The sequence below is a fragment of the Erinaceus europaeus genome, chromosome 15 (genome assembly GCF_950295315.1).
Source record: "Erinaceus europaeus chromosome 15, mEriEur2.1, whole genome shotgun sequence".
NCBI classification, from domain to species: domain Eukaryota; kingdom Metazoa; phylum Chordata; class Mammalia; order Eulipotyphla; family Erinaceidae; genus Erinaceus; species Erinaceus europaeus.
In genome coordinates this window covers 44589235-44598400 of record NC_080176.1, presented here as the reverse complement: position 1 = coordinate 44598400, position 9166 = coordinate 44589235, and the positions used below count along the sequence as shown (strand labels likewise).

Here is a 9166-nt window from a genome sequence, read left to right as displayed (position 1 = left end):
TATAAATTACTTTTTGTTATATTCAGTAATTTTACAGTCTAAGAATGTGTAAAGCACTGGACTTGCATTATTGTATATACAATACAATGAGGTTGTGGGTTTGATCCACAGAATCACAGATAATTTAATGTTCTCTCTCCTTCATAAGTAGAAAAATCCCTAAAAAGATTAATTCAATACTATAATTTATCAAGTTGTGGTACTATATTAGGTGCATAGCTGAAATCTACATGAGTGTTTGTTATTTTAATTGATAGTCATATCAACATAAAATAGAATAACTACTATCTTCATAATTGTGAATTTAGACTAAAAACTTGAAGTTCTTGTCCAATGTATAGCACACTACATAGCAAATTTTTCATAAATTTCATCTTCCAAATAGAATGAAAAAGGTGCCATATCTAAAAAAGAGACTGAGAACATTCAATTACGGTGTTGACTGAGAGTTCTGAGGAAACTTGTTTACTTAATGTATAATTTAGATACTGGGCACTTATCATTGTTTTGAATTTTTCAGTCAGAATTTTGTGAATAACACTCCTTGAATTAAGGACACAGCATTATTGTTTAATATTTATTAGTGATCTAATAATAATTAGCAACACTGAAAGTTGATAGAGGTACAATTCTACACAGGTCCCACCACCAGAACTCCCTGTCCCATCCCTTCCATTGGAACCTTTCCTATTCTTTATCCCTCTAGAAGTATGGACCCTAGATCTTTATGGAGTGCGAAGGTGAAAGGTCTGACTTCTGTAATTGCTTCTCTACTGGACATGGATATTGGCAGGTCTACCCATACCCCCAGTCTGTTTCTATCTTTCCCCTCGTGGGGCAGAGCTCTGGAAAGGTGAGATTCCAGGGTACATTGGTGAGGTCATCTGCCTGGGGAGGCCAGGAATGTGTCATGGTAGTGTCTGCAACTTGGTGGTAAAAGGTAGTAAAATATAAAGAAAATATGTTCAATAAACTGGAACCCAATGATAAATAGAGCAAATGTAACTTGGCATCTTCATGTAAGAAGAAGCTAGGTAGACTACTTAATGTATGTTAAATGTTTAATGTATATTTAGTAATTTTTGCCTGAACCTGATAGCTAACATGCAGGTGGACAGGAAGTATTGTCTGGGAAGATGGTGTCAGAGCTGAGCATAGGACTAGATAGCTGGGTCAGGGCAGAGAGTAGCTCCCAAATTTGAGGAAAATATATAAGTACCATTAACTGTAAACTCCATAAATATTATAGCATGTTTTTAATTTTTAGGCATATGCAAACATTCAGTATCCATTTCTTTTTTATTATTATTATCTTTATTTATTGGATAGAGACAGCCAGAAATCAAGAGGGTGATAGAGAGGGAGAGAGATACCTGTAGCACTACTTCAACGCTCGCAAAGCTTCCTCCTGCAGGTGGGGTCTGGGGGCTTGAACCTGGGTCCTTGTGCATTGTAATATGTGCGCTCAACCAGGTGTACCACCACCCAGCTCCCAATAACAATTTCTATCCTATTTATTCTGAATTATACAATATACTTTTTTTTTCTACATACAGGGTAGTATTCCATAGAATAGAATATATATCATAAAATTTCGCTACCCAGGCAGAACTTTGGTGGTGGGTCTGTGACTTGCATATACACTTGTGGATGTGAAAACTTATACCTGAGATCTTATAATGTATATGCCACAGTTAAATCACAAATAAGAAAATTATAGTAAAAAAAGGATATTTAAGTGCAACCCAATCTATTTCTAAAATCAGAGAAATATGTATTCATATTTCATATTGTTAAAACATCATTTTATTTATCTGTTGTGTGAAATTCTTTATTTAATAAGGAAAGCTTGAGCTGAAAAGAAAGGGAATAAGTCTCCCATAGTATGTTAAGGAATTCTTAGTAGAATTTATAATTACAAACTATTTCAACATCTAATTTTAGCCTCTGTTCTTTGTATTATTTGGGTTTTGTATTATTGAATTCCTTCATATTGGGAATAAATAAATCCAAAGAATAATTTTATTTAAACCAAGTTAGATGAACTTTCAGTAGAGTTTTATTAGTAGTCACTAGTTAGTTACTAAATATATAGTTTCTCCTATATTATAAATCTATGGCAGACATGTTTACAGTATATACTGAGGACTTTCATTCATCTTATATTTTATTCAAATTTGGCTACAGATTACAGACATATATCAATCTAAAATAACAGTAGTTTTTCACAATGACATATTATGAAATCACGTTAAACTATTAATAAATTTTGAAAAGAAAATTGTCAGGGTTGTTGGTGGTACACCTTTTTGAACGCACATGCTCTAAGACTCAAGAGCCCAGGTTCAAACCCCAACCTGAAATAGGAAAGCTTTGTGAGTGGTGTGTGTGAGGTGTTTCTGTCTCCCTTTTTATCTCCCACTTCCCTCTCCATTTCTGGCAATTTCTATATAATAAACAAATAAAGATAATTAAAATAAATTAAAGAAATAAAAGAAAACTGTTTTTCTCTGGTATTTATGGTGCAAGGTTTTATTCCTGTGATTTCTTAAATGTAAGTCCTATGCACTACCGCTGTGCAGTCTCCCTGATCCTTGATGTAGTACTTTTATAATGAATTTATAAAAGCTAAAAACTAATATCCTCAGCACAGTTTGAGTGAGTTATCTGTATAAAAGCCTTAGAATGTTATGTTTTTCTTCATAGTGTGAGTGTGTGTGTGTGTGTGTGTGTGTGTGTAAGAAAAGCCTTGAATGGGTAGATGCAAAGAAAAAAAAGTCCTTCAAATGATACTGTTTTTAAATGCTTTATTTTTTCCCCTTTTTTGTTTTGTAGAGAAATTATTTTGCAATTTCTTCACTACAGCCATATTTTTGTTTTCATTTTTATAGAAAGAGAGAGATGAGAGGAGCAAGAAAGGAAGGAGGAGAAGGAGAAAAGGAAAGAGGTAGAAGAAGCGAGTAGTGGGAGGAGGAGGAGAAAGACGAAGACTAGCAATTTGTTTGGCTCTATATGTTAATTCGTTTTTCAGACACCAGATTCCAGATGTTAACATGATGTCAACCAGACTTCCCTGGACAGACAGCCCCACCAATGTGTCCTGGAGTCCAGCTTCCCCAGAGTCCTGCCCCACTAGGGAAAGAGAGAGAGGTTGTTTGTTCCTCTAGGGTTATCTCTGGGGCTTGATGACTACATTACAAATCCACTGCTTCTGGCAGCCATATTTTTTCCCCTTTGTTGTTGTGGTTGTTGTTGGATAGGACAGAGGGAAATGGAGAGACAAGGGAAAGTCAGAGAGGAGGAGAGAAGATAGACACCTGCAGACCTGCTTCAGCCTTGTGAAGCGACCCCCCTGCAGGGAGGGAGCCAGAGTCAAACCGAGATCCTTGCATGGGTACTTGTGCTTAACCTGGTGCACTACAGTCAGGTCCCCTCAAGTCATTTTTCTTTTTTAAAATGTGTGTGTTATAGTGGTTTACAAGACTTTAAGGTTATACAGTATAATTCCACATCACACGCAACACAAAAGTTCTGTGCCCCTCTACCCTCCAATTATAACCACCGTGTTTCTCAAAGTCTTAAAGCTGTTTTGTTAACTTTTGGTTATTTTTGCAAGTTCATGTTTTCAGTTCTCTAGATTGCACATGTGAGTGACACTATTCAGTAGTTGTCATTTACCTCTTTAAATTATTATGCTAAGAATAATCACCTCCAGTTCCATTTGTTTTTCCCCAACAGGCACAATAACATCTTTTTTTTTTATTGTAGAGTAGTATTCCATTATATATTACATGGCTTTCTTATCCAGTCATGTACATTAAAACTTATCCCACTCTTTTATGTGAAAAATGCAACTATAAATATAGGGGTGTTTTTGTGTTTTCATGTCTTTGGTTGTAATCCTGGATTATAAATTCCATTTTTATTTGTTTATGAACACTCCATGCAATATTCCAAAGAAATTGCACTAACTTTCATCCCCATCAGCAATGTCATAGTCTCTTTTTTTTTTCTCCATAACCTCATCAGCACATTGCTGACTGTTTTCTTCCCTTCCTTGACTTTCTCCTTTCATGCCTCCTACCCTCTTGTATTTTTTACTTTAGAGGAATATTTACATATTTTTTTCTATTCATGAAGGTAAGTATAAAAGATTGAGAAAAGAAGGGAGAGGTGAATGAAATAGACAAAATTGTTTCCAAGAAGTTAAAAAAAAAGAAAAGAAAAGAAAAGAAAGTTTGGAAATGTACCTGTCCAAGTATCACATAGATATACAGTCACTGTCAACATAGCTGTCTGTATTTATTACTCCCTCTTCCTTATTTACTGCAATCAGATAACCATAAATTCATGAAGAGTCATCTGTCAAGCAGTAGCATCAGTGCCATAAAGCTATGGTGGTTACAGTGAAAAAGTTAAAACTTCTCTGTTTCTAGAAACTTGCTTTCCTAGGGATGTTGTGAAATTGTGAAGAAAATTCCTAGTGAAAAACTGGACCCTTGAACCAGAGCATCTACCTAGTTCAGGTGTTTGGGGAGAATCAGGAACAATTTACACTGTAATAGAAATAAACATTTTGGGGTCAGATGTTAGTTTGAGCACATAGGTTACCCTGTGTGAGGTGGTGGGTTAAAGTCCCTGGATCCCACTTGTGGGGGGGGGGAGTTCATGATCTGTGGAGCAGTGTTATGGGTGTCTATCTCTTGTTCTATCTCCCCCAACTTTCTCAATTTATCTCTACTCTATCAAATAGAAAGAAATGAAAAAACAGAAGAAAAATCAGTAGCCATTTCATAAGTATTTTACTAAGATATATTGTGTTATGGCCTTCTCTGATTTCAGTAAGACTCTGCTGGAATTTAAGTCATTCCCATGTACCTGACTTTGTGTGATCATCTACCAAATTACTCATTTTGCTACAATTTAATTATTATGAGTTATTGAGCTTATTTTATTTTTTAATTTGGCAGAGAGTAATACTATTCAACCTTGGAATTAGAGACTAATCACTGAGAACTATGTATAATAAGCTAAGCAGAACTTTACTATCTTTGGTGCTTAACTTTACTTAATGGTGATTAAGGAAATATTTATAAAAGTTATAGTTATATGATGAAGAAATAGCACTGCAATTTTAATGTATATATATCTAAATATATAACTATATAGTGTATATTTATATATACAATTCATGCATTGTCTTCTCAATTACATTTTAGTTTCTTAAAGTAAATGACATCTGAGGTAAGTGGCACACTGGGCTGAATGCTGCTCACATTACTATGTATAAGGACCTGTGTTTAAACTCCTAGCCCTGATCTGTAAGAGAGGGGCTTCAGAAGCAATGAGGCAGTGTTACAGGTATCTCTTTTTCTCTCTCCCACTCTGTCTTCATCCTCCCCTCTCAGTCCCCCTCTCTGTATAAAAACTACCCAAATAAAATATTTTAAAAAATAATGATAAAGTAATTTGTGTCTGTTTACTTCAGAATGTACATTAAGTGGGGTCCTACTAATACATACTTTCAATGTACATATGTTTTTAATTAATTTACTCTAAATAAAGCAACATGAGTCATTTTAATTAAAGGAAGTTCAATGAAATCTGTATGAATAAGCAAATGATTAAAGGTAATTTGGTCAGGATTATGGACGAGTGAAAACTACAGCACTTCATTTCACACTCTTACCATAGGTAATAAGGTAGGAACACTATAGAAAGTAGATTTTTCTGTTGATCTTTCTTTTTTTTCTATATAATTTTTATTTATAAAAAGGAAACACTGACAAAACCATAGGATAAGAGGGGTATAACTCCACACAATTCCTGCCACCAGAACTCTGCATCCCATCCCCTCCTCTGATAACTTTTCTAGTCTTAATCCCTCTGGGAGCATGGACCAAGGGACATTATAGGGTGCAGAAGGTGGAAAGTCTGGCTTCTGTAATTGCTTCCCCACTGAACATGGGCATTGACAGGTTGATCCATACTCCCAGCCTCTCTCTGTCTTTCCCTAGTGGGGCAGGACTCTGGGGAAGCGGGGCTCCAGGACACATTGATGGGGGTTGTCTGTCCAGGGAAGTCTGGTTGGCATCACTGTGTCATCTGAAACCTGTTGGCTGAAAGAAGAGTTAACATATAGAACTGAACAAATTGTTGACTAATCATAAATCTAAAGGCTGGAATAGTTCAGATGAAGATTTGGGGGTCTCCATTTTGTAGATAATTAGTACGTCTATTTTAGTTACATTCCAAAGGGCCCATGGCTGTATTAGTGTTTTTTCTTTTTTTCTTTCTTTTTTTCTGAGTCTGATATCTGATATACAGGTGGATCCAAGTTATTGTCTGGCCAGATGATGCCATGGCTGGTAAAAGTACCAGATAGTTGGATCAGGGAAGATAGTAGCTCCCAAATATGGGAAAGGTGTGTAAATATTGTTGACATTAAACCCATTCGATTTGATGTGATCAGGAGCCCATATTCAGCTTAGGAGCCTATGTGACCTCTGCATCCCTCTAGATCTGACCTCACATTCTGTGGTCATCACTAGAAACATTCCAACCTGCCCCAATTTCAAGACCCATCTTCCTCAAGTGCAACATAGAGTATGTTGTCCAGCCTCCCATTGGAGGATAGAACATTCTCTACCATTGTTGATGATGTTGAGGGCAAGGTCTTATGGGTGCCCACAAAGGGGTCTATTGCGTTGTTCCTGATAAAGATGACTGGTAACAATAGAGAGAGGGATTTATTCGAGGTCTAGGCCCATCATGTCTGTTTGGGAATCTCAGGACTCCCTGAACAGGGCCCCAGCTGATGTTGTGCCCTGATACTGACTGAAGAATCATCATTAGAGTCTGCCAGTCTCTTGCCCTTATTCGGCTTTTGCAGTCTACTTTGATAAGGTTAGCTTTGGAGTGAGTGAGGGAAGTGTAATAGGAAATAGGTGAGGAGGGTATCTAAGAGCTCCAATTATGAATGATTCCACTCCCCTTAGGATGACTTTTTCATTCATATATATAGAGACACACAAAGGGACTTGATAAGAGATACCACAGTAATGGGGCTCTCCCATATGGTGCCAGGAACACAACTTGTGCCCTGTGTATAACCTATGATTTATCTGGTAACCTATGTCTTTGGTTCCCCCTCCCCTTCCTGCATGAGGCCTGCATGAGGCCTGCAATCCACTCAGAATGACAAAATACTTAATGTTCTATGAAATAAATCTATTTTCCAGTGGTATATGAGTCAGTGAATAAAAATTTCCATTTTTATATTAATGAAAGAATTATATTAAAATACAATCTTATGGTTGTTCAACCTATAGATCTATGTAATCAAGACATTAATAGTATTAACAACACCTTTCCTAACAGCATCATCTTTCATTAATTCTGACTGATAATAAAAGTGTGATAATGTTAATAACTGTCATGTACTATGTGGAGTCTATTTAGCAAGCATAAAAGCTATTTAATTATCAACATTTCCACTTTACTGAAAAATTTAAAATGATTAAGACTAAAGCCCAAATCCCAATGCTTTGAAATATGTCAAATTCAAGCTTGCTATTCTTCTACTATATAGACGTACATAACACATTTTAAATTGACAGACATTTCCTCACAGGAGCACAGTCTTAAAAAAAAAAAAAACTGTGTTTTTGAGCTATGGGTATATTGTTTTGGCTAATATTATATATAACATTAGATAATGTGTATCAACCAAAAACTCTAGAAAACTCACAAAATTTTAAATTAAATGATAATTTGCAATGTCAACTACATGATGCACATTTAGTTTAAAATTGACTTATCTGATGGAGGGATTTATGGAAACCTTTGGAAGATAAGTAAAAGATTCAGTTATTTCTATTTTCATTTTAATCACTGTTACTTTCTCAACAAGAATTGCCCAGTTGAATTTTATCTAGGTAGAACATGAACCAAAATCCCTGTTTGCTATTACAGAAATCTTCCAACCAAATCACAAATAAAGTGTACCATTAAATATTAATGAATTATTAATATTAATGCAGATAGCAGTTGCCAAAAATGTACAATGGTACTAACAAAAATTCTATATATTTTACACCTAATAGTATGGAATATAATATCCTATTTAAGTTTGTAGTTCTCCTGACTTCCTTATTAACAATAGGTAATTCAATACTAGCTATTTTTTACCTTTTTTATAGGGGTGTCACTTGCATTTAACAATAAAAGGTATTTAGGTTGTTGGAAAAATCATGACAGGTTCTTGCATAGAAGACTGATTTATTTTGCTGGTTTGGTGCAGACCTGGTATCTCTTTTGTGAAGCAACAAGTGAGTAGACCCCAGTGTTCGCCAAGGTCGATGAAAAGCCCAAGGAATGAGTCAAGACTTAGAATCACGACCATGTTAATCTGAAGGTGGAAGGTCAGGATGGTTCGGTGGTGCAGTTTAAGATCAAGAGGCAGACATGACTTAGTAAACTAATGAAAGCCTATTGTGAATGACAGAGATTGTCAATAAGGCAAGTCAGATTCAGATTTAATGGACAGCCAATCAATGAAACAGATACACCTGCATAGTTGGAAATGGAGGATGAAGATACCATTGTGTTCCAACAGCAGATGGGAGGTGTCTACTAAAAAGGGAACCTGCTACTTTACTCCAGAACTCTGTTCCTCCAGACCAAGAAGACATTCACAATTAGAAAACACCATTTTGGTTCCACCACATCCTGACTACGACAGTATAGTTTTTCTCTATTCTTTCATTTTCCCCTTCCCCATTCCATTAGTAGCATGATTTGATATCTGTATATATTGTGAAATGGTAAGCACAATAAATTTAGTTAACACTTGTCCCATATATAGTCATTTTTTGTGTGAAATTTTTTATACAATCCCTTAACTTAAAATTTTCAATGCAGAGTCACTATGTAACATACACTATGGTGACATTAATTAATAATTACACTTATAATAAGCATATAAAAGCTTTTTGTCTTCTAGATCATGTAGAACAAATCTCTTCCTGAATAAAATATCACATATGTATGCATATGAATACATACATATATGTTTCATTAGAACTTTCTCCATGATTTCTGTGTTTTATTTTGGTCACTTTTCATAATGTTCTGGCATTTTCTCTCTATGATCATGGTACTATCT

The 9166-nt window shown here is 35.4% G+C and overlaps 1 pseudogene; it reads left to right on the top strand.

Annotated features, from left to right (window-relative positions):
* Positions 1-4134: 4134 nt before the first annotated feature.
* On the top strand, positions 4135-8638 carry LOC103110875 (small ubiquitin-related modifier 2-like; annotated as a pseudogene).
* Positions 8639-9166: the final 528 nt, after the last annotated feature.